The sequence below is a fragment of the Lissotriton helveticus genome, chromosome 4_1 (assembly GCF_964261635.1).
Source record: "Lissotriton helveticus chromosome 4_1, aLisHel1.1, whole genome shotgun sequence".
NCBI lineage: Eukaryota > Metazoa > Chordata > Amphibia > Caudata > Salamandridae > Lissotriton > Lissotriton helveticus.
This window is the reverse complement of record NC_136063.1, coordinates 2,027,799,777-2,027,825,263: the sequence shown is the minus strand read 5'-3', so window position 1 is coordinate 2,027,825,263 and position 25,487 is coordinate 2,027,799,777. Positions and strand designations below refer to the sequence as shown.

General features: G+C 45.9%; 1 protein-coding gene and 1 pseudogene across 1 annotated transcript in view; one reads left to right on the top strand and one right to left on the bottom strand.

Annotated features, from left to right (window-relative positions):
• Positions 1 to 25,487, top strand: part of TBC1D8B (TBC1 domain family member 8B) — a 1,086,956-nt gene that overhangs the window by 93,013 nt on the left and 968,456 nt on the right. The window lies entirely within an intron of this gene.
• LOC144826862 (tyrosine-protein kinase transmembrane receptor ROR2 pseudogene) lies at positions 14,596 to 15,809 on the bottom strand (annotated as a pseudogene).

Sequence of the window (25,487 nt, the reverse complement as noted above, 5' to 3'; positions counted from 1 at the left end):
TGAACTAGTTGATCAGTGTAACCTTAAAAGAAAGAAAAATTTCTTTCTAGTGTCCCCTCACTCACCGGGGTTGCCCCACGGTGACATGCTTCATCATTGGGGCCATCCCAGTTCTCTACGAAAAGGGGCGTGCTACGACTCACGAACTACGCAGGAGCACTTAAAAGTGAAAAGACTATGTGTAGTGCAAAGAATTGGTGAAGTGGGTGCGAGTGAATTAAAAATACCGTGCTTAGTGGGCCTCGACAGATTTATTATGCTCCTAGGCAGGTATATTAAAAGTGGGGTGGATATCACTGTAGTTATATGTGTTTAGCCATGCAGCGCTCTATGTTGGGTGCTGTGCCGCCAGGGATTGAAGATCTATACAATTAGTACATCATGCAGTCTGATTTAGGAATACAGCTCTGTGGGCAACTGTAGTTCAACCTTCCTTTAAGAACAAAATAGGTATACAGTTACAATAGGAGGGTTTTCAAACTAAAACAAGGAAAGGGGTTGTAAGAGGGAGTTGAGTGTCTGGTTAAAGACATGTTTTTTCTGTTCAAGAGTATGAAGGAGAGACATACCATGAGATAGTGATCGCGGCTAGAGTTACTAAAAATGTGTGGTCATGTGTTCCTTTGTGGTCTTTCGGAAAGTTTAACATTGTTATCTTTCAGTGGCTTTTTACTGTAGTTAGTTGTTTATCTTGTAATATTGAGGTGAAATAATTGCTCAGAGGGTGTGAACCCATCGAAGGTGACCGCTTTCTCGAGCCACCACAAATTGTCAAAAGAGAATACCAGAAACCTTTTTTAAAAGGGGACTGGGAGTGCCCAAAGAACAAAACATGATTTTACTGGGGTCCTGAAACTATTGCATCATTTGGAATACAAAAAAACAAAATTATCAACAGAAAGCCCTGGCCAGCATTCCAAATCTGAATGTGTTTATGCTTGTTACAAGCAATGTATGTAGTAGTATGAATGAAACTGAAAGCCCCTAGAAGCATATTATATACATGTAATTTAGTAATTTCAAAAGAACTTGCCTAGCTTCAAGTCTAAACATTTGGCTGGGGTAGCTCAGCACAGTGACGTCACTCTAGATTGTGATTGGGAAAGTGTAGGAGTTTTGTCATTCTTATTCCCCACACTCCATTATCATTGGGGGGGATCCTCTGCGGTCCTTCAACCATGCCCCTGCCTACATCCACAAACATCCTCTCTCAAACAGTGCATTCTAATTATAAAAAACATGTACCATCAAGCACGTTTCTCCTGTAATACTCTTAAAATACGGAACTCCCTCCTAAGTTACACCTGTCTGTCCCCCTAAGTGAGTGCAAGACCGGTCGAAAGAGACATTCCCAGACATCTGCTAACTCGTAAGAGAATATTCTGACCCACTGATGGAAGAAAAGAGCCGGAAGTGAGATGTAGGTTCCGTCGACACTGGGACATCCTAGGGTCTGCTTTCTATGAAGTTATTTTACCACTGCATCTCTTCCAGTGTCACTTTCCATTTCATTCTGTGCCTCCTCACTGGATGGGTTCCTACATTAACAAAATACCTGAAAATTGGGATGTTGTGGCAGATAAACGAGCGGAAAGGATGAAATGTGCACATTGTCGGCAGCAAATATCATATAGGTGAGGTGATGCATGGAGGGTCCCGCACATTCCAAGCGGTGAAGTGGGAGGAGAAGGGGGGGGGCGCAGGTGGCAACTGAGAATGCCACCAGCGGACACAGCAACTGTGTGGAAATGTACCTTTTTAGGGGTACACTGGTGCAGGGTCACCCTTTTGTCCACAGGTTCAAAGACCAGCAAAATAGAGATCAGCACTGGAATTGGAAATAAATAACAAGTTTATTAATCACTCATGAGTGGGCCCACATCCACACAGCACTCTCAAGTGCTGCCTGAGGTTGTACACTGGCTTCCCAAACCTGTGCCCTTTTTATTACAGGTTTTGTGCAGTGTAAGCAAGTGAACAGAAATAGGAAGAACACGTTTTAGAACTAGTTATCAGCAAACAAGGGCAGATGTATAACTACATGGTCAGCAAAGTGAGGGGGAGCAGAAATGCTTATGGCAGCAGTAAATGATTGACAGTTAAAAGGTGTACTGGCAGCTACAAACTGTTAGCAGGTACATTGCTGAGACAGGAAGTTAACTAAAATAGACATCACAAGCAGAGTGAAAAGATGAAAGAATTACGAAGGAAACTTAAATGGAGACCACAGCCAAAATGGCTTGCGCTTATGCCAAGGAACATATTAGACGTTTTCCACAGACGGCCCTTTTGGCATAAGCGAAGACATTTTCTTATGCTTTAAAAGGGGTACGATAAATATCATGTATATCAATCCGCATCATATCGCTGACTTCTGGGTCTATTGCTAAATGGGCATTTACATTTTGGACATTTGTTTTAGATGGTGGACAATTGGAAATACAGAGGGAACAAAGCATTGGCAAACATTGGATACATAAACAACAAGAGAAGAAAATTGCAATAATTATGAACAAGGCTGATAATATTATTAAGCCCCATACAGAAAATATGCTCCAGAACCATCCAGCCCAGGTCCATGTTCCTGAATCTAGATGTATCTCAGTGCTATTTTATGCATTTTGTAAATGGTGTCATAAACAGAAGGGGCGTGGTCGGGGATAAAGACACAACAACAACAACAACAACTACTACCGATAATGCGACATGCTCCACCACGATCAGCTAGAACCACGTCTAGCACCATTCGATTTTTCAAAGTCAAAATTTTCGTAATTTGGTTAAGCGCCTGATTTTCCTGCTATTCAAAGCCGCACCAACAAAGAAAGCGAGTCCTAAATTAAAGTCAACATATTGCTGTAATGCAGTGTCAGTTTGATCCACTTCATCATTGTTTATAGTTCTTTTGAATCGGTTCAAGGAAATGTCATTAAACAGTTTTGGATCTTTATGATAAGACGCAGGTGTTAGGAACAGAGGAGGAAGCAAGAAGGACATGTAGCAAGTTCCCGACCATCCGATTGGTAGACAATAGTAGCCTTTACTCCCACAATTGAAATAAGTGTTGTGCGAGGATAAAAAACTGCTATTGTTCGTTCCAGTAATTTTCAATACTGTGGTACAGTCACTTTTTCCCACTGGGATACTACCAAAATTGCTCACACAAAGATTTGCTCGGGCTCTAGTAACAGCGATGACAAAAGGCCCGTTACCCTTGGCCGTTTGAATGTTGGGGAAAACATAATGTGTGGGGGAATTTCCTCTGCGATACTCCTCCATTTCCCATACAGTTCATTTGGCTTGTGGGTCCCCTTTCTCATCGGGGTAACAAACTTTATTAAGTTTTGGATTAAGTCCTCCTACATCAGCTAGGGTAATATTAGCAATTTTAGAGGCCCACAACAGTGCAAACCAGGTTCTACAGGAGCCATTATGTGAGAATGGCAAGGGAATGAAAGGTGTTCCTCCCTTCTTCTTATGTGCTGGCTTCATTCCACATACCCAGCAGTTGGTAGTGTTCGTGGCATTATGAGTATGATGCAACATTTGTATGAAAGTGTTATTGACGTACGACATTCGGTGCTTTCTTTCATGATGGGGAAGAGTAAAATAATAATATTCGGTGGGGACAGGAGTAGTAGCAGTCCATAAGTTTCGAGCCGGAGCTACTTCCTCTACAACCCACATTATTACAGCAATGATGACAACAGTCAAAGTTAGTCCAATAGCGAGCATCATGTTTTTACTACAGACTTTTGCAGCATGCAATTTCTTCTCCTCCGGCATGTGCATTTAGTCTGTAAACAACAAAACAGATGGCGCCCTAAGGTCCTGGGCAGGCATTGGTTTCTTCACTAACATTGAGACGAGTAGTCACTAATAGGCTACCCCCCTTTGTAGTCAGTCTTTAACCACCCAGGACAGTGGCTCAAACAGGCTCTTTCTGCGATGAAATGTCTCTTTCTAGATCGAAGCAGATATCTAGATGCACCAGGGATCGTAAGGTCCGGGAATACTTCCTCAGTTCTTTCAAGTGACACAGCTTGTCCGCTCTCAGTGACTAGGATGTCTTGATGATCTGTCAGCACAGCTGGGCTCACAAGGGCATGCAGAACTCTTCGACAATGGGTGGCATGCACCCAGTTCTTCCGGTTGGTCACTCGCACTGCAGTTCTTGTGGCCCAGATCATGACCTTCACCCTGCGACCTGTCTGGAAGAGCTTCCCGTACCTTCTGATAAATGGAAGACAAGCTGTCAGGTAACTGGGACAAATAGTCACTCATCAACACATGGGCTACATCATGTATAGGGCGAGGCTTGGGGATTCCCCAAATATTTATGGGCCTGCCAAACAAAACCTCTTATGGCATAAGGCTAGATTATGTATGTGGTATTGATCTGATAGAAAGTAGTGCTAGGGCAGGGCATCAGGCCATTTCAAAGATGTTGAAGCCTGTATTTTAGCCAATTTCAGTTTCAGGGTGGTGTTGTAATGCTTCACCAAGCCTGCTGATTGTGGATGAAAAGCGGAATGACATTTTTGCTTAATCCCCAACCCCTTCATGACCTATTCGACAACTTGCCCAATGAAATGAGGTCTGTTGTCACTCCATAAGACCCGACAAATGCCGAATCGAGTAAAGAACTCTTTTAGGAGAGCATTCGCTGCCGTGAGAGCTGTATTATCCTTCGTAGCATACGCCTCCACACATTTACTGAAGGCACAAACCACTACTAGGACGTATTTTAAGTTATTACAGCACTCAAACTGAATCCATTTGCCTGACCTCAAAAGGTGCAGTTGGTGTTGCAAACCCTCCTGTTGGAGTTTGTGTTCCCTTTCCAGGGTTATACTGAATACTGACCAAACAAGACTGGACCATCTTTTTATCAGTGCCGGCAATATCAGGATGATCCCAAATTTGCATACGTTGTTTTGCCATTGAGGATGCACCAACATGTGCCGGCCCATGTGCCATGTGAATCATGGGTATAAGTAAGCTGTGGATGACTTCCATTTGGTCATATCTTCATTCCTCCAGCAGCCCTCCTCCCTTATCCGTCCCGCGCAGACCCATTCTAAGAAGATTGCCATTGGGGAGACTTGTTACAGGCAAGTGCCTTCACAAGAAGTGGCCCCAACTCTTCAGTAGCTCCCTCCTTAGACCATTGGTCTAGTTCATCAGCGGAAGAAGATTGTTGCATGTCCAGCACCTCTTGCCTGGCATCATATCCTGCTCCTATTTTATCAATCACTTTCTTATGTGCACTACTCTTAACCATTGCCACTTTCTAAGGATGGATTAGAGAAGTAAGGAGATTATGTACTAATTCTCCATGCACTATCTGTGTCCCATGTGAGGTGAGAAAGCCCCTGTCTTTCCACAAGCGGCCAAAATTGTGTGCCACCCCGAAAGTGTACTCGCTGTCAGTAACATTTTTAACGAGTAAGTCTGTATTAAGCTCACACGCTCTCGTTAGTGTAATCAATTTGGCTGCTTGGGCTGACTTCAGTGGGCTGACTTCTGTGGGATGCGAGCTGTTTCAACTACTGTCTGAAGTGTTGTAATCGCACAGGCAGCAGATATGGTGCCATCAGGCAATTTTAGATATGAGCAGTCTACCCATAACTCCCCATCAACACTAGAGAGAGGTGTATCTTGTAGGTCAGTGCGGCCTTTTGTTTGCTCTTCAGTAAGGAATATACAATCATGTGACTCTTGTGACTGTGTAGATGGAAACGGCAACAATGTGGCAGGGTTTTGTGTCAAACATCTTTTCAGTGTAATATGAGGGGCCAAAAGTGTCAATTCATATCCTGTCAAGCGAGCAGTAGTCAAATGCTGTGCTTTCCTTTGATTTAGCAAAGCATCAACAGAATGGGGTACTTACACAAGCAGTTCATGTGACAAAACTATTCCTTCACTGACGTAGATACAGCCGTTGCTGCCACCGTTCGGAAACATCCTGGCAGTGCACGGGCGACTGGGTCAAGAACAGCTCAGAAATAGGCACAAGGACGTTGCTTATCACTGTGTGTTTGTGTTAAAACAGAGAGGGCACAACCTTCCCTCTCATGGACATAGAGTGTGAAAGTCTTAATGTAGTCTGGAGTTCCTAATACTGGTGCAGAGCAAAGAGCTTGGCGTCACTGTTGGAAGGCATTCTGACATTCAGTAGTCCAAGGGAGGGGCATCGGAGTGTCTTTAGTCAAAAGGGCCAACAAAGGTTTAATAATGTGTGAAAAACTAGGGATCTACTGCCTACAAAAAGAAGTGAGGCCAATCAGTGCACAAACACCCTTCTGAGTACTGGGCACGGGAGTATCTAAACTAGTCTGAATGCGGTCTGGTGTAAGTGCACTTCCCTCCTTAGACAGGAGGTGACCTAAATAGGTAACCTGCTGTCCACAAAATTGCAATTTTTTTTGCGATACTTTGTGATTGTGAGAGTGTTAGACCTGGGATTTCTGGTTGGGTAAGGTTTGCACCAAAACCAGGCAGAAACCACCACTCTAGTCAGGATGAGGGAGTTACACTCCTTAAATAACCCCTGCTCCCCCCCTTGGTAGCTTGGCACGAGCAGTCAGGCTTGTCTCAGAGGCAGTGTGTAAAGTATTTGCACATAACCAACAATAATACAGTGTAATTACTACAAACGGACACCAAACGAGTTTGGAAAAATATCCAATATTTTTATATACTCAAACCAGACCAAATACGATAAAAATCTACAATACAGTACTTTAAAAATAGTTACTTCACCAGATGTCTCTTAAATGGCAAAATTACGTTGAAAACACAGTTCGTACGAGTCGGTAACTCGGTCCGAGTCTACCGCGATGCTGAAAACAACAGAGTCTCACAGTTCTAGCTGACTGCGTCGGTACGGGCCAGCAACAGCGGGACAGACTTGTTCACAGTACCTTTCTTAGTGCGACTCACATGGAGGTGCGAGTCGGTCTTGGCATCTGTCGCGGTTGCAATACAAAGTGACAGCGGTGTCCCTCGATGCGGTGCGAGCAGCGGCTCTGTAAGGATCGTCCAGACGGCGTCGGTGAGACCAAGGTGGGCGTTGCAGGGCGAGACGGTGCTTGATGCAGTGCTGGCAAGTTGCAATGCAGCGACAGAGCCGGTTGGAGGGAATCGGTGCGGGCTGAGCCGGACAGCTGTACGTGACTAGGTGGTCACGGGTGTCCAGCCAGCAGTGACTGTGTCGGTGAGCCCAGGCCAGCGAAGTGAAGCGAGGCGATGCAGGATGCGGTGCCCCTCGGTGCGAGCATTGACTCGGTGGCGATCGTCTAGGACGGAATCGGTGAGATCGAGGCGGGCGGTGCAGGGCGAGACGGTGTTTCGTTGCGGTGCCTTCAGGACACAAGGCTAGTGTCGGAGTCGGATGACGGAGTCTGTCGCGGTTCCCTCCCCTCTATGGCCAGTGAAACAACGGTTCCAGAGGCGGTACCCAGAGGTTGGTGAAGTCTTTGCAGACCCTGAGACTCCTCAACAGGAGGCCAGCTCGGTTTCAGGCCCTTGGAGATACTCAGCACAAGTAGAGAAAGTTCAGTCAGACCCCCCAGGATTTTGCGGCATAGATTTGCAAATTTAGCGGCACAAAAAAGGAAATTTAGCGGCACAAAAATGGAAATTTAGCGGCATTATTGCGGCACTTTATTTTACTCCTAATCATTCCTTTTCAGCGTTAAATCAATTTAAACTGATTTACCTGAGTACTCCACTGTGAAATAGGCATATTTAAAGTTTCCTATCTGCATCTCGTGAGAGGGGCCCTATTTCTCCCTGGGGTGTTCTAGCACCCATGTATGCACACCTGCCGGGGCACCTCTACCTCCTGGGCCCCAAAAAAATGTGCTACACCTGTGAGCCAAGAGGAGTGTTTGCCTCAGAGCCAGAGTGAGTGATAGCCACAACTCAGGTAAGCTCAGTCTCCTCTTCACAGGGCTGAGATCGGTGCTATGAGCAACTCTTGAAAATGTTTAGATACCAGGCCCCACAGCACAGGTGAGTGCCACTAAACAGCCCAACCTCATTCTGGGATGCAGTAGAGGAATGGGTGTCCTCAACCATTGTTACATGTAGCCAGACCATTCGTTTTACAGCACAATTTTCCAAACATTGTTGCTAAAGGCCATAGTTTTACAAGTATGTATCTATAATAAAAGCGTCCACTACTCCAGGTCGGTTTTCAAGGTTGGGTTTCTCAGTCTACCATGCCCGGAGTCAACCAGCTGCATACTAGGGTTTTTATGGCGTCTTATATTTGTGATGGGGGGCACTGAAGTGTGTGGGTTCCTACAGTACTCTTCATGGATGGGATCTATTTATTGCTTAGTCATGGGGGGGTTCACCCCGGTTCCACACTACGGTATAAGGGATGCAGTCTCCACTGCATGTTCTATTATATCCAATCTGTGCCTGGATAAGCTTGGGAACGTGGCAGCCGAAATGTTTCTTTCTTTTTCAAATCGATCTATTTTTGTCTGTATGTGTGTGCATATTTAAAAGTTACTGTATGCTTGTTGGCTTGCATGAAATTTCAAGGGCATTTTTTGTGAATTTATCTGTGTGTGCATACATGCCTGTGTCTATTCAATATATTTCCAGGATACAAATGACAGCATTTATAAGCACACAATTAGTGAACTGCAGAAGTTTAAGATTTTCATGTAGTGCACTCGCTTACAAAATTAATAAATGAAATCAGATTTTAATGAAAACCATTAGCATATTCCCAGATTCGCCCCTGTTCATCATTGGATCTTTAGTAAGATTAATTCTAATTTAATAGACAGCATTGAAGCTTTCAAAATAAAATACCTCTCTTAATACAACAGTTGCGCAGCAGCTCATGCCTCGAAATATCTTTGTGGAAGATATGTTGGCAAAACAGCACGTGCCGTTACAACAAGGCAGGTAAAACCACCAAATGATTCAAAACCCTGTGTAGCCAGATGCTTTTGTAGGGCAGCTTAGAATTCAAACTGCTGCAACTTCGAAAACATCCAAGAGGCTGTGGACGCCTGAAGAAAATATCTGGGAACCTAACGGGTGGTTCTTTTTTTCTCTCAATTGCTGCTGATCAAGGCTCCGATTTTCTGCAGACTTGTTCTGAGAAAAAAAAGGGACTGTGAAAGCTGTACACGTATTGTTCTGCTTGATCGCCTTTCACAGCTTGGCCAGGAGGAAGCAGATATTGGACGGCAGCACGGAATGACGTGTGTGCGCGCACAGCCAATAAATGGAGATTTATGTGTTTTGCTGTCTCCTGGTAGAAACTTTTACTTTTTTTGTAAATATCGCGGCCACAAATGTAAATATCGCGGCCATCGCGCTAGTCCCCTGATTTCGCAATTTTTTCGTGAATCTCGAAATCGCGAAAAGCTGGAGGGTCTGTTCAGTCCAGTCCCTTCACTACCCAAGGCAGAATAAGCTTTTGCAGGCCAACCCAACAAAGCAACAACACAGCAAAGGGGCAGTACCCCTCCTGGCAGCTCTTCCAGCTCTTCTTTTTGACAGGTTCCTTGATTCCAGCGAGATCTAAAATCTTGGGGTTTGGGTCCCAATATTTATATCAGCAAATCCTTTGTCCTCTGAAGGCAGAGGGGCCTGGACCTAGTTCAAACCAGTTCGGGGTACATTCTGCCAAGGTGCACCTTCTTTCTTTGTCAGGGTGGGCCAGATTCCTCAGATGCACCACAGGAGGTGGAGCCAGCTTTGTGGAAGGTGATCTCCGCCCTATACAGACCTATGGGAATAGACAACAGGAGTATAACCCGGGGACTAGATTGAGATCTGGGTGTACATGTGTAAACAACAACAATATCTCAATTAGATTCACTTTGGTAACAGAAACGTTTGTATGTGCAAGGCATTACAAAAGATCTGGACATAGAAAAAAGAGAGACTAGGAGTTTCTATTTGAGTTAGAAGTGCATATATCATCATATATTTAATGACCTATTTACGCAAAAAACAGACAATAAACAGTTTGAGATATCAGCACTGGAAGCAAATTAATGTGGTGGGCAACCCAAGGGGGCTATGTACGCTACGTGATAGTGAAACGAACAGTGAAATATGGGTGGAAAACAGCGAAGGACGCAAAGGGACAAAAATGAAAGACACAATATATACAGAGTTAATGGTTCCTCTTTGGTGAATTGATGTTTACAATTGGTTTAGGAACCAGAGGAAGAACTGCGCCGTGAGTCGCGCTGTATTGCGGGTTGACGGCGTTTCGATCCTATTGATTTAGGATCTTAATCCGGACCGGGTTGCCGATTGATGAAGGTGATCGGGGTATTGGAACAGTGACTGAGCCCAGATCGGCCATGGGAGAACGAAGGTAGGATCCAGAAGAGGCGAAGTGTGGTGGCCGGAGACGATAGAAGGAGGCCGTTCCATGAGTCATGCAACAGCCCAGGAACGGGTCCCCGTTCTGGGACTGGTCTAATTAATGGGGAATAAGTCAGATGAATGTGGATGCAGCGTCCAGCGATCCGCTGCCCAACTCCCCGTTGAATACGGTTTAAGCACAGGAACGGAGCCCCGTCCTGGCTTGGAGGGTGGAAGTAGGACAAGTTCTTGGCGAGGCAGGATCCAGCGATCCACTGCCTGACTCCCGGTATAGGAACCGTGGGGAAGACAAAAGACTATCGTCCAGGTCCGTTGATCATGGAACGGTGCAGCGATCTGTTCAGTAGACCGCCATCCAGCAGCTTTGCGGACCGCGGTCTCCAAGGAGATGTTACAAACTGCCGAGAGTGAGGCAGCTAAGCTCGTGGCTAACTTTGCCATAATGAAACAGTCTGACTCTGATCTTGATTTTGTTAATGCAAGTGCCTCCTCTACTTGCTCAACCGTAATGGTTGAAAATGAGTCCAGGTTAGATTGTGAGGGACCAATTGGCTGTGGAGAAAACACATTGGAGATCTCTCCTCCTCCAAATGAGTTATATATTTTATCTATCTTTTCCCTAAAATGTGTGGCTAGATTGTCACAGAGTTGTTGAGTCTGGGGGGCTGCCGTCCAACATACTATAGGGTTAGTGAATTATTTTAATATCATAAAAAGCTTCTTTGATGAATTCTTGGCCTCACCTATCTGCCAACTCAAATGTTCTCTTCTGGCCATTTTGCAATGGCCTGCCCACCCACCCCTACTGCCGCAGATCTCAAAAGGCTCTGGGTTGCCTCTATTCCATATCTGCTCTATATCCAGCAGTTGCTCTCTCTCGAGTAACTTATTAAAGGCATCCTATCAGTACCCAGCCGGATGACTAGACCGCCAACAGCCAGCCGCCCCAATATGGCCGCTGCTCCTGGCGGAGTCCAATGCTAAAGGCAGCCTCTCTCCACAACAAACGGCCCCAGTGGCAGCCGCGGTGGACCGGAGAGTTGCCTATAATTTTAAAAGCTCAACGTAAATGTTATTAATATTTCCCAACAAACAAAAACGAGCGTTTAAAAAGATTCAGGGAGCAAAAGGAGAGGTGCTCTAGGGGGTAAAACACAGCTCAGGTCACCTGCTGTGTATGCCGGCGTGTCTACCACCCACTCTAAACTCTATAATATTAGGCCATTGTCGAAAGGGAAACTGGAGAAGACGTGGGCCAAGAACTCTCGCTGGCCTTTAAGTGGCTAGCTATTTCCGGTAACGTATTAGTGACAAATGTATCAACAAACAAATGCTTACCCGTATCATCGGTCAATGACTGACCACTAAAATCATGGAATGTTTCCTCAAACCTTGAAAAGTAGTCAGGAACTGACTCATCCGTTTTCTGCTTAAAGGATGCTAACGTAGTCCAATCTATTTTCTTAGGGGGTATGAGAGTCTTTAACTTAGTCACAATAGCTTTAGGAAGATCTAATATCTCCTTCTGAGGTTTCTGCACAGGCTCCCTTTCCGCATCTATTTGTTCTAAATGTTCCCAGATATCACCATATGCTGCATTGTCATCGATTTTACGTATTGTTCTCCACATATTAGGAGGCAAAATAAGCCCAAGGAACATATCAATATCTGGCAAGGTCATAGTGCAGGAGCTAATTGCTCCTTCCACCTACTCATAGAAGGCGCCAGGATTTCTCCGGGGTCAGGCAAAGCAGCTTTAAGAGTCATCACATCAGCTCTACTCCAAGGAGTATAACCCCAATTATATATAATATATCCCTTTGCATCATCCGAAGTTTTATCATCATTGGTTCGACACATTGGGGGAACATACAGGGGTGCAGCTTCACGCATAGGTTTTACAGTAACTGTAGTACTACTGGGTGTAGCCTCTTCCACCAGAGCATCTACATTCTGTGCTTGAGATTGAACCGCTTTCATACCTCTCTGGTTTCTAGCTAATTCTCCTTTCGTAAACGCAATGTTGCGTCTCGTATTTTAACCACTCTTCTAATCATATCAGATAGGTTTGAAAAAGGAAAAGTCCCCTCTGTTCTGGCTCTAGTTCCTGAGAAATTTGTCCATAATCCAATATTACCTCCCAAACAAATTTTTTTACAAAATAAAATTGCTCTGCAACGAGCCTCCTCCCTAATAGCGGTTTTTAAGGTATCCTTTTCTGCCTTAGTCAAAGTAGAGCGAGTCTGTCGTCCATCTTGTTTATCTTTATCTTTTTCATCTGAAGGCAAATGCTCCTCGTCTGAAACCTCATCCTCAGCGACACTTGAAGTAGGAAATGTATACGGGGTGGTGGGCGTTCTAACAGGATGCAGTCATCCTGAGGTTTATTAAGTATGGGATATATTGGGCGCCTACTAGGATACTGGCTATTTACCTCTAATCGATGTACCCTATATTCTTTTTCAATTTTTTCCTTGTTTTCTTTATTTTTTATTTCTAGCACTTTTTGATATATCGTTTTTCGTTGTTCTTTTTCTGCTATAGCTTCTGCTCTTTTCGCTCTCTGTCGCACTTCTTCCTCCCACATACGCACACAATCAAACATATCCTGTCTACTTTTTTCTTTTAAATAAACTCTGCTCTACATGTTGAACCACAAATGACTCATTCACCGGCCATTGTAGATCAGAATCTTTTTTTGTGTGTTTGTTCCACAGTGGACCGTACATTATGGAAGAAATACCATATTTCACTTGCATGTCTCTTTATTTATTTATTTATTTTATTTTAAAGGTTTTATATAGCGCTTGCTAGACCCGGAGGTATCAGCGCGCTTTACATGAGCATCAGATCATAGTTACAGGTTACATCGTTACAAAGGTTACACAGTTATTAGAGCATTGCAACATAGTTACTTGTAAGGTCAAGATAAACAAACACAAATACGAAAGGGGAAAAGCAAGCAAGGGGAAAGATTCAGGGGAGTGGGGAAGGAGCTGGGGAAGTAGACCGGTAATAAAGGCGGGAAAGAGGAGGGGAGGGTGAAGGACATCACATGGAAAGAAGAGGGGTAGGGCGACGGGGACACAAACCGGTAGACGTGTCAAAGCAACGTCCAAAGTCCAGTAAGCTGTGATCCCAGGGGAAGTGGTATCACTTCCCTATCTCTGTTGCGAGAGGCTCCTTTTACGCAGGGGACTCTCTGAGGGGCCTCTGAGACTCCAACGCCTACATACTGGATCCTTCCCCAAAAGGGGGAGAGGGAGTGCTTTGGCAAAGGGTGCCATACCATACCTCAGCTCCCTTGGCGCAGTGGACTCTCTCAACGGTTACACTGAGACTCCAGAGTATAAATATTGGATCTTTCCCCAATAAGGGGAGAAGGAGTGCTTAGTCAAAGAGCACAAAGGACAGGGGGCTAGGCAGTCTAGCAGGCAAGGTGAGAGATTCAGGGGAGAGTGGATAGGAGCTAGGAGCTAGGAGCTAAGGAGGTAGACAAAGGGAGAAAGAGTACTAAATGGGAACAAATTTAATTAATGAGTTATTATATAGCGCTGGCTAGACCTGATGGAATCCGAGCGCTTTACATGAGGGACAATAATGTTGCAAATTACATCAGTTAAAAGTTACGTAAGTATCAAGAAAAGCATTTAAAGAACATAGGGGACAAGGTGAATGGAGCAGGAAGGGTAAGGGGATAGGGTAAAGGGGTAGGAGGAAGACAGGACGTAGAGACGAGGGGAAAAGATACCAGAAATAACTTTTTAGGAGCATAGAAGAAAAGGAAAATGGGGTGAGGAATGGAATGGGGATGAGGGCAAAAGGGGTAGTGTATAGATACAGCTGAGAGACGAAGGGAAAGTTTGTCCAATGTCCGGCTGGGTAGGTGACGGCCGAGGGGGAATCCTCGGCCCATCTCCTCTTCAGTTCATCATAGACTTATTGTTCAAGGTATAACCCTCTATCAGGTTGGAAACAATCCCCTTGAGGGGGTACCCGAGAACCATCTATAATCCATGCTATTGAAACCTAGTTGTTCTAGAATGCAGTGACAGCAACTAGTAAAAGGCATGAGCAACAACAGAGCTGCCTCTTTTGAATGGAACTAAGCAACAAAAGTTCATAAGGTTGAGATGCAACTTGGTCTTGAGAGCAAAGAAAATACGGAATTCAGAGGAAGGAAACTAGGAGAGGGGGATTAGAGGAGATGAGGACAATCCCTTAGGTTGAGTTATGGCAAGGAGGCGCATCACACAGTTCCATACACACGTTTTTATTTTGAGTGAAGCACCAGGGGCCTTCGTGTTGGTTGCCGAGATTGGGGCAGTACGCATGCCCTCCACCGATCTCTGGATAGACCATGCTTGTCAGATGGTGGCTGTGAGGAAACTGGCTATTCCACTGCTGGCGCTGGTGGCCTGACCTGGTAACGCTGACCGTACCTCTATATTCGGTTCCTGATTCATTGTAACACTGCTGATATCTGGTGAGCCTCTCCACAGGAATGCCAATCCTCATGCAGTTGGCAGAATCTGGGCTTTCGGTAAGTGGCAGCTCCTCACAGTTTGGTAACTGCAGCTGCATCAGGATGAGAGGGTTGGACCTGGCAATGGTGTAGTCCTGCCGGCAGAGGTAATTCTCTAGCACTTCACACTCATCCCGGCACAGCTTGCGCGGTTTCGGAGTGCGGGTCCGCTCATCGCAGATTGGGAACACAAAGTGGCAGAAGGAAGGGATGGCAAATTGAGAGCAGATGTCGGAGAGGTGTGTAGACACAGCTGTTATTCGATTCTCAATTTCCCCTTGCATTTGGAGAGAGTCCACGTAAATAGTCCGGTTGCCGATGAATCGTGCACAGGCAATTCCTCGGTACGGCTGACAAAAGCCATATTCTTGATCGTCTGCCTGGAAATTGTGATTTGGGCTATGTGTTGGACCTAGACTTACAAACAAGACCCCTGTTGCAGAAATGGTCTTCAAGTCATTGTTTGCAATACACTGATAGTATCCAGTATCTGTAGTATCGAGATCTTGGATTTGAAGCCATGAGCCGTAGTCAGTCTTCCGGATAGTGATCCTTTTCGGCTCTTGGACCACTGGTGCATCATTTTTTAACCATCGAATATTGGGAGGTGGGTTTCCTGCCACCTTGTAGTGTAGTGTTGCAATCTGGCCTTGAACAACAGTGATATTATTCACTGGTTCCACAAATATCAGTAAATACCCTTTTGGCGTTGGAACAAGTCGATCATGTCCGTCCATCTGACCCAAAGGATCATGCGACTCAGGCACCTCCATTTCACCTGCAGCATTGAGCCGGAGGAGCGAGGAGGTCAGCAGCAGTCTGACGAGGAGAGCCCCCAGGAGACCCCCTGGCTGCGCCGTGGTCCACAGCATCCTCGCGGCGCCTCCTGCTTCTCAGTCCCTCCCTGGTCCTGCAGTCTGTACCCGTCCGCCGAAATCAATCCAGCCCGTGCGGGGCTCCTGCCAGTTCTCACGCACAGTCCCCTGTGCCGGCAGCCTCCAGCCCTCTAAACACCTCTCGGCTCCCCAAAAGTCCACTCTGCCTATCCCGCGCTAAGAGCGGCCGGTGGAGCGCGCGATGTTCTATGCAGGCAGGAGTTGGTCCTTCACGGCTAGTCTTTGTATCTCACTCCCGGTAGCTGTTTCCTGATGGTGTTCCCTCTGAGGGAGCTGGCTGACTTTTTACTAAACTTTGTTTGGTACCACCAGAGCAGCAACACCACCTACGGAGTGGGCTGAGAACAGGTTTGCTTTTCTAATATGTGTAAAATATTACTACTCAAAATATTTAAAAAGGAGAAAAATCTCCACATTACCTGCCTTCAAACTTTTCAAAGATTGAATAACAAATTCAGACAAAAATCCCAGGCTTAACAAATCAAGCGTGCCGCTTTAGCGACCTTACCAAACAGAAGTCTCCAATTCTCACCTGCCGATCTATGGTCGACCTAATTGTCACTACAAAATTGCGCTAAAGAAAACCCCAGTTGAGACCGGCCACCGCCAGGAGGGTCATATCGGGAAAAACAGAATAGTCACGTCGGCCTGCAAAGACAAAGGTCTCCTTGTGCAGTGCGCTTCCACAGCAAAATTTCGATCTTCCATCAAGACCACTCCTTCGGATGGCCGCGTCTCCAAGGGAGCCTCAAAAGTCGGCCGCCAAACTAGGGAAATTTACCTTTTTAGGTGTACACTGGTGCAGGGTCACCCTTTTGTCCACGGGTCCGAAGACCAGCAAAATAGAGATCAGCAATGGAGTTAGAAATAAATAATACGTTTATTAATCACTCATGAGTGGGACCACATCCACACAGCACTCAAGTGCTGCCTGAGGTAGTACACTGGCTTCACAAACCAGTGCCCTTTTATACAGGTTTAGTGCAGTGTAAACATGTGAACAGAAATAGGAAGAACACGTTTTAGAAATAGTTATCAGCAAACAAGGGCAGATGTGGGAGGGGGAGTAGAAATGCTTATGGCAGCATTAAATGATTGACAATTAACAGGTGTACTGGCAGCTACAAACTCTCAGCACGTACATTGCTTTTTAGCTGAGTCAGGAAGTTAACTAAAATAGATAGCACAAGCAAAGTGAGAAGACAAAGAATCACAATGGAAACTTAAATGGACACCACAGCCAAAATGGCTGTCGCTTATGCCAAGTAAAATATTACACGTTTCCCAGAGCCCTATAAACATAGTCTGCATCCGCAGTACTCTTCTCTCCTCCACTTAAACACATAAGTCTCCCGGATTGGCTCTGCCTAACATATAGTGCTGCAAAGGATTCTAGCGAACTATGCCAGTGCGCGTGGCCAGCAGCACTATACTGGTTGGACATGTCATGCAAATCATATTGATTGAACCCACCTGACGTGGTGCAACACCAGCGTAGTCACCAGAGACCACGAGACAGAGGGAAAAAAGAAAACAAGGAGGTATTCTGATCTGTTTTTTAGAGAGTTGGGAAAGATGTGGCTTCATGGCCAAAGTGGACGACTTTGAAGCTGGGGAACCAGGTTTGAGGCTCAAACATCCTGCGATTGTGGTCCAATTACTTAATCTCCCCATGCCTAAAAATAATGAAAAATGAATGGGTCCTTCTGAAAAGTGCTGCTAAATAAACCGGGTGAAAAGCAGCACTGGGCGGGGGAAAAAAAATGTTCTCTTAAACTAATAGAAAAGCCCTGCAAGAAATGAATGAATGAAATGTAAAGAGTTTTTATAAAGCGCGGTAGCTACCCTGAGGCGTCCTAGCGCTTAGGACGGCGGATGTAAAGGAACAGTGGGAGCGTAGTCTGATTTATTGAACAACAGGGTTTTTAACTTTTTGCGGAAGGGCAGTAGATTGGGCTCTGATCGCAGATGGATGGGGAGGGAGTTCCAGAGTCGCGCTGCGCTGTAGGAGAACGATACTGTACTTAACCGGTGCTCCTTTGCTGAACAAGGGAAGTGACGTATTGCTGGCTGTACCAGTTATGAGGCAGTAAAGAAGAGCAACGTAGGAGTTTGACCAATGGTGAGTAGCAGGATAAAATAGAGTGGTATTACTGATGACAGCAGATCTTGCAGACAGTGCATGCGCGCTGATGCTCGACCTTAATAGGGGAATGGTTCGGACCCTTCATATTATAGACTGATCAACCATTTGGACACCTCTGTTAAGGTGTACTCAAAAATTATTTTGTCAAGCAGGAGAACTGGACTTCCCAACACAAAATTGTACTGATTGAGCAAGGAGGATTTCGGGAGGGTCACTCAACCATAGAGCATTGCTTTGCTCTCTGGGCCATTATCTGGAAGGCACTAGAAGTGAACCAAAGTCTATGTAGTTGTTTACTTGATTTCTAGAAAGCCTTCGACTCAATGAACTTGCTGCCTTGAAGCTCCCAATCAACCTTCTTCGCTTGTTATATGCTTTACACACAGACAGCTGGGCATAGGGTGAACTAGATAAATAAGGTAGGCTATCTAAAAAAAATCCATCAAGAATGGTCTGAGTCAAGGGTTTGTTCTAGTCCCCTTGCTATTTAGTTTATTTCTAGCAGACCGTCTGGCATCTATAGCCCAGGCAAAGTAATTTCCCCTCCAAAGGTGGGAGCCGGCAGATTCCTTGCCTGACATATACGGATGATCACGTTCTGCTGGATTATATCCCATTCACTTTTACAGAGAAAACTAGACTCTCTTGAAGCATACATTAAGCACAATATGTTGAAAATCAGTTTGGAGAAAACCAAGGTGTTGATCTTTGGGAAAAAGTAATACATCTTCATACCTACATTCTCGAAAGCTCGAAATAGTGGATTCTTACAAATACCTATGTCTGTCTTTTAACAAGAAATTAGAATGGGACACACATATGGGTTGTATCAAGCAATGGTCTATGCTGCAAACCAGTTGCCTGATCAGATTCATTTGAAAAAACGATGGCCTTGCCCCCACCCCCTTAATAAAGGCTTATGAAGGGGAAATACCCTCTTTGGGGTTGTAAGGACCTGAAGTACTTGCCCTTGACCCCTCTTTCGATTGGGATCAGTTAGAGATGGCAGTTCTCAGAAGGCGCTTATTGTTGCCTTCAGGTACTATGGTCCAGGGCATAAGTAGAGAACTGAATCTGATCTCCTGAAACATGTTGGCACACTCCTAGGTCCTCAAATATCTCAATAAACTTTTGGTGGATGCTGAAACCTTAAAGGTGTCTAAACTGTGTTGGGAGGAGATCCAAGGCAGTGAAAGAAGGTGGGCGAGGGAAGCAAGGAAAAGGCTAAAGGACCTTAAAAATACGCATTCCGAGTGGGGTACAATCATAGCCTGGTTGCCTTTTCCTGCTAAGCAAATGCTGAATAGCTGTGGGAAAGTTTGCCCGGTCGCTTTTCTTGACTTATCTGAGGTAGAAACCTTCCATCAGCTTCTCATTGAACACCCTTGACACGATTTTCCCCTGTCTAGCCCAGATATCAGATCCCCAATTGCGGAAAACATTTTAAAGGTGAGAGTGGGGTGTAACCCAATCTACTCATCCTGCAATTGATGTAATATGATCTAGAATGGCAATGGTTTCTGCTCATGTCCCCTGAATACTAAAGGTTCTTTGTCTCATGTACTCGTGGACTGTGTTTTTATACTCCTATTCTTATTACGTTTTTAAGACCCTTGTTTTTAAAATACAGAACCTTGCAAAGGTTGGAGGCGATAGAGCTGTTCAAAATGTGCTACTTTGATGTATCAGTGGGGATTGCACATTTTATGCCTATTGTCAAACAGAGTTTCAAGGATGGGTTTCAGTAGGGTGTGCTGTTCATGGGGGGTTTGTGGGTTTTAAGCCAATTTTATACTTTATAGGGGATTTTATTGTTTTAGAATGTTCTATGGATACTTGTCCTAATAAACTTCGTTTTACTACTACTTCTTCTACCTCTTACACTTTACAAATTAAGCCCTGTTCACATGAAACTAAAGAATATCACAACCTATATGTCAAACAAGGCACAAAGATTTCCTGCTGGGTTGGCCCCAAGTATGAAATTAATTTTGACTACTTCCTGTCAAAGGGAACTCCTAGGTTCATTCAGTAAGTGCCCACTCAGCAGTTCACTGAGATAAACAGGACCAGCTTTAGGGCAGTGCGACTGGTGTGGACGGGGGTGCTGACCTCGAGGGGGAGCGCTGTGTTTAGTATTAACTTATGATTTATAAACACCTGGCAGAGTTCCATGTGTGTCCAGTTTTCAGGCCGCATTAAAAATGTCAAGTTAACTCTAGTGGTTAATAATGTTCCTGCTAGAGATAGAGAGATCAGAGTTTTGTCTAGAGGCAGTTTTCACTTGCCATAAAGTAGCGAAGGGGTTTCATATGCCTGCTGCAAAGAACTCCAATCACAGATCTCTATTTTGTATGGATTGCTGAGTGGATTATTGCTTTGGTCTCTCTAGTCAGGGTAAGGGAGTTACAGACACGTGATAATCCCTGCTCACCCCCTTGGTAGCTTGTCATAGCAGTCAGGCTTATCCCCGAGGCAGTGTAAAGCGTTTGCGCATCACACACTCACACCAGTGAAACACAACATGCACCATAAAAGAGACTTCACACAAGGTTATATAAAAATATCACTTGTATTGTACATAAAGCACATAGACCACATTACATAAATCATTTTGCCACTAGGCAATGGTCATAAGAATGCATAGATCATGAACCATGTAAATCACTTTGCCACTAGGCAATTATCATAATAAAGCATGGATCATAAATCACTTTGCAATTAGGCATTTGTCATGACATCAAATGTAGTGCACTGAAGTAAATAACTATAAGTTGCACATGTCTTCAAACATTGTGAAAACATATAACATCATATTTAGTGCACCCAGACTGTACATATGGTGCAGTTTCTGAGAGGGTACTCGTCCCCCTATCATGATCAGGCATACCTCACAACATTAAGCCATCAAACTCTTTGTATTATGCAGTTTCTGAAAACACAGCATTTATCATGGTCTTACTGTAGGAGAGTGGGGTCTGCAATCCCATGGCCACCCCAGATTTTTGCTTTTTGCTTCACTGGTTTACGACTTTCCCTGGCTGTGGGCCTGCTAATCAGACCCACAGCCTAGCTGTTCTCTCTCTAAATTACAACCATGTACCTTAGGTGCATCTTACCAATTGGTACTGGGCCACCTTATCAGTCCCTGTACAGCATACCTTAGGTATCCAGGGCATAGGTGTACCCAGGGCCTACCAGGGGCTGAAGCATGTATTATGCCACCCCTGGCTGGCCACCCAAACAGACACAACTGGCTGCACGACAGCTGGGGCAAGGTGGTGTAAACACCCTTTGCTTTAGATATAGTATTCCTATATCTAACCCTAAAATGGACACATATATTCCTATCAGTCACTCCTATGGCAGGCCTTATCAATCCTGAAGGCAGAGTGCTTGGAATTAGGTGAGATGGTGCTCTGGCATGAGCTGAGCCCGTTTGCAGCTTGCGGAACCAAGTCCAAATAGCTGTTCCATGATAACGCTATACCATATACTCTTAAGTGCATTATAATCCTCGCGGTTAAATGCTAACTTTGGTATAGCATTATCAAAACATGTTGAGTAAGGTGTCATACGAATTGGAATACTAACCCCTCGCCAATTCTGGCGACGGGGTTAGCATTCCACCCTTCTAGAGGGACACGACATGTATGTAACTGTGAACCCCGGTTAAAGTCAGACATAGCCTCAGCTCCACAAAATGGATGCTGCCACCGAGACACAAGTCTGCCCTCCTGCTGCTGGGAGTCCTTCCAGCAACGGAGGCATGGACAAAGGGTTTCCTGTCAGGGGCGGTGCCAGCACCATCCCAGACAGGATTTTGTGTATTCCAGGTAGGCAGGGCTGAAAGGAAGGTGACTGCAAGTGGCACCCCGGTGCTCACTGTGCATATGCTGGCTCAAACCAGTTCCTGGGGCACACCAGCCCCTGAGCTGGGGAGAGACCGGACAAAGGAGAGGGGTGTAACCACCCCCCTCCTAGTCCCACCCATAGGGCAGGACTTAGTCGCGTGCCAGCCCCTTTTTCTTAGGATAAAGGTAGGAGCAGGCCCCCTTCCCAAATTAGATAATTCTGAATCTTGAAACTACTTTCCACGAAAGGAACTCTTGACTCTTCTGAAGACTCTCCCTTGTGGCTAAGGAGTAGCCACCCTGCACCAGCAGGCACCATCGAAGCTCTTGCGGTTTGCTGTAAGTCCATCCTCTGGATCAAGACTGCCCAGCTCGACGAGACCCGGATTCCCTGCCATCTCTGACCTCTACCTACATCATCCAGCCCAGCTGAGATTCGTGGGTGTGACGAGACCCGTGGGACCGGCCATCTTCAAGACCTGCACGACGTTTCACCAGCACGACCCCCGAGAGACCCTCGAGTAAGTGCACTGAGGTTTGAGAAGCCCTAACCCTAAGCAGCTCCAGCACCGAAGTCCAGCCTCCCAGCATCCACGAGATCTGCGTGGGGCCCTTCTGCTTCTTTGCTGCTTGCCACGTTGTCCGGTCACTTGCCCGTTGGCTAGTGACCCTCTTGACGACGTACCACGACAATTTCACTGCTGGTCTGGTTGCTCCAGACTGGCCCTAGCTCCCCTCCAACAGAGGAGCACCCCGGACCCTCCTGGTCCACTCCAGACGCCATCTTGAGTCCACCGCGTGGGCTTGCCTTTGCCAAGGCTTGTTGCTCCAATCCTGGTTTCAGCAGCGCCGACAGCAGACACCTTCGTGGGACAGCTCGCCCCTCCATCCTGGTCGCCGACAACGCCTCCTGGTCCGAGAGACTGCAGAGCCCAGCGTCGCCCACTCACCTGGTCGAGGTGACTTCATCCGGTGCCATCCTGGTGCCCATCTGATCACTGGCTAGTGATCAAGAACTGAGTCCCCTCTGCTTTCAGGTCATCTTCAACTCCGATCCAGGCTTGGATCCCATCGAACTTCATCACTGGTCACCTGCCAGCAACTTCTTCTTTCAGGCTCCATAGACTGTAACGAGGATTCCCGACGTCTTTTGAACCCTATGCATCCGCAGCCCCTGGGCTAGGTAACTCGAGCATTTCGGTGCTCCAACGTAGGTTCACTATCTAAGTGTCCAGATCCTTTTTCGTTTTCAGCCTAACTAGTCGGATTCGTCCGATAACACTAACTTTACGAAATCTAGCATCCATAGACTTTGTCCCGCATCCCGCGTGAGAGTGCACACTCTGCACCCAATCTCCCTAGGCCTCCTGCTCCTAACCTTAGGGTTCAGTAGTGTAGTCCTAGCGATCCGGAAGCCTCTGGATCTTGTTACTTACCTGCTAGTATTTCGCATTCCACTTTTGTAGTATATGGTTTTTCGTGCCCCTCGGGCATTTGTGTAAATTGTGCAACTTAAAGTATTTTCGTAAGAGTTTTGTATTGTGCTTAGCTCCCTGACTCATAAAGAGTTCAGGGTAGACTTGTTATAAATAAATATCCTTTATTTTCATAACAACTTGTGTGGTGTCCTTTCACTTGGTGTTCAAGGGGTATATGTGATGGTGAAACAGCTGGCTTAACACGCCCTCTAGAGTTTAGCCTGAAGACTGCTCGTGTCCATGCTACTAAGATAGCTGGTCTGAAAGGTTGACTTACAACCAATCATCAATAAGGGTTGTTTGGTATGATACACAGTGATCAGTAGAATAGTGAGCACTATATATCAGGCCAACTTCTCACATTTACTTCCAGGCATAAACCTGTAGTAGTTCCTGCATCAATCACCGTGAAATGACAAGGCACAGAAACTCATGTGCTCCACTTAGGTGTAAAACGGTACCCATGTACAAGATTATGAGGTACCTGTCTTCGTATTACACTTGCTAAGGTAATAAACCCAAGGCAGCCGAGCTCACCAGCACCAGCAAGCCTATCCTAGGTAGTACATGGATTAAGGCTGGGGTATGCACACTATAACCCCCTCGCCGCAAGATTTTCCAGGGCGGCTGGCCATAAGTGTGCGGAGCAGCTGTCTGTGAGCACATCGTCCCGGTGTGATTGCGCTAGTTGTCGTGATGGGTCCTCCGTCCCTGAGGTGGATGCATGGAAATCCAACTCCCTGCTGCGGGTGATGCTCGGCATGCATCCCTCCGGCAGCCTGCCCTTGGAGCAATTCCGGCAGTCCCCGTGTTGTCAGGGAGCAGCTCCGTTCCATTTCTGCTGAGGCGTGCGGTCCCTGAGCGTCAGGGTTCGGGCTGGACTGTTCCCATGAGGAACAAGGGTCAAGACTGATTTGCATATGGCCATGTCTGAACTGGGGTGGCTTGGTGAGCAAAACAACGATGGATTAAACCCAGATCTGTGACTGGGGGTGAATGTTTTGCCATTGTGCAACATTCCGTCCATCATCTTGTGTGTTTTGCTGTTCACCCTATGTGGGAAGGGTATGCCCAGACGTGGGTCCGTGCTCACTAAGCCTCTGGAGTCAAGCTATCCTGGCTGAAGACGGCTGATAGCCAGAAACCGGTCCTAGGATGCTTGATTCCAGTCCAGGGAAGACTTGGCTTGGCAGTTCGGGCTGGACTGTTCCCATGAGGAACAGGGTCAAGACTGATTTGCATATGGCCATTTCTGAACTGGGGTGGCTTGGTGAGCAAAACCACGATGGATTAAACCCAGATCTGTGACTGGGGTGAATGTTTTGCCATTGTGCAACATTCCGTCCATCATCTTGTGTGATTTGTCATAACGGCCGCGGCACTCCCCACGCAGTGAATTCCACGCTCGTGCGGGCGTTCTATTGGAGTGGGCGGAGTCATGACGAGTCCAGCTCGTCATGAGCCCAGCTCCACTGGGCAGCATGACGAGCTGGACTCGTCAGGAGCACCGTGCGCCCCCCCCCCCCCCACTGCACTGCGGGGGAATTACCCCCGCTGCAAAGGGGTTAAAGATGGACCAGAAACTATGGGACAAAGTCACTTTGAAGGTGTGCTCCGTGGCTCAAGGAGGCCTGTTTTTTAAAAAACGTTTTTCATTCAATGCAAATGTTTTTTATTGAAGGGCGTCCTATCTTGAAAAGGGGGCATTTTAGCACAGATTTGCACACTTTTTGAGTTGCGCACACCTGGACCATTTTTATGTAAATGAGATGTGCAGGAAATTATTGGAATTGCATCGTATAACTCTTGCGGCTACCCGCACAGTACTTAATTTGACCTGGTGTTTGCTGGTGCTCGTCACCGTCACTTAATTGTCAACACTAGCACTTAGACAGTCTCCACATGGTGACACGGTTTGTCTAAATTAGAGATTAACACAACAATAATTGTTTATTCATCCAATATACATGGAAAATGGTTCATACATGCTGCTTAAGCCATTCAGTTTTGGAGGCCCTTCAAATAGTCTGACTTGTCTTGCTTGCAGTGTGTGATGGTTAGTAGTAAGGAGCAATGGATGGTGTAAGCTGCGGTGACCTCCAAATGAGGGACCTGGAATGTATTTTATTTTACAAATTAAGCACTGTACCCACAGTGTTATTTACTGGTGTTCTACCTACTTTTTGCAATCTTGTGACCCTCCAAATACTTAAC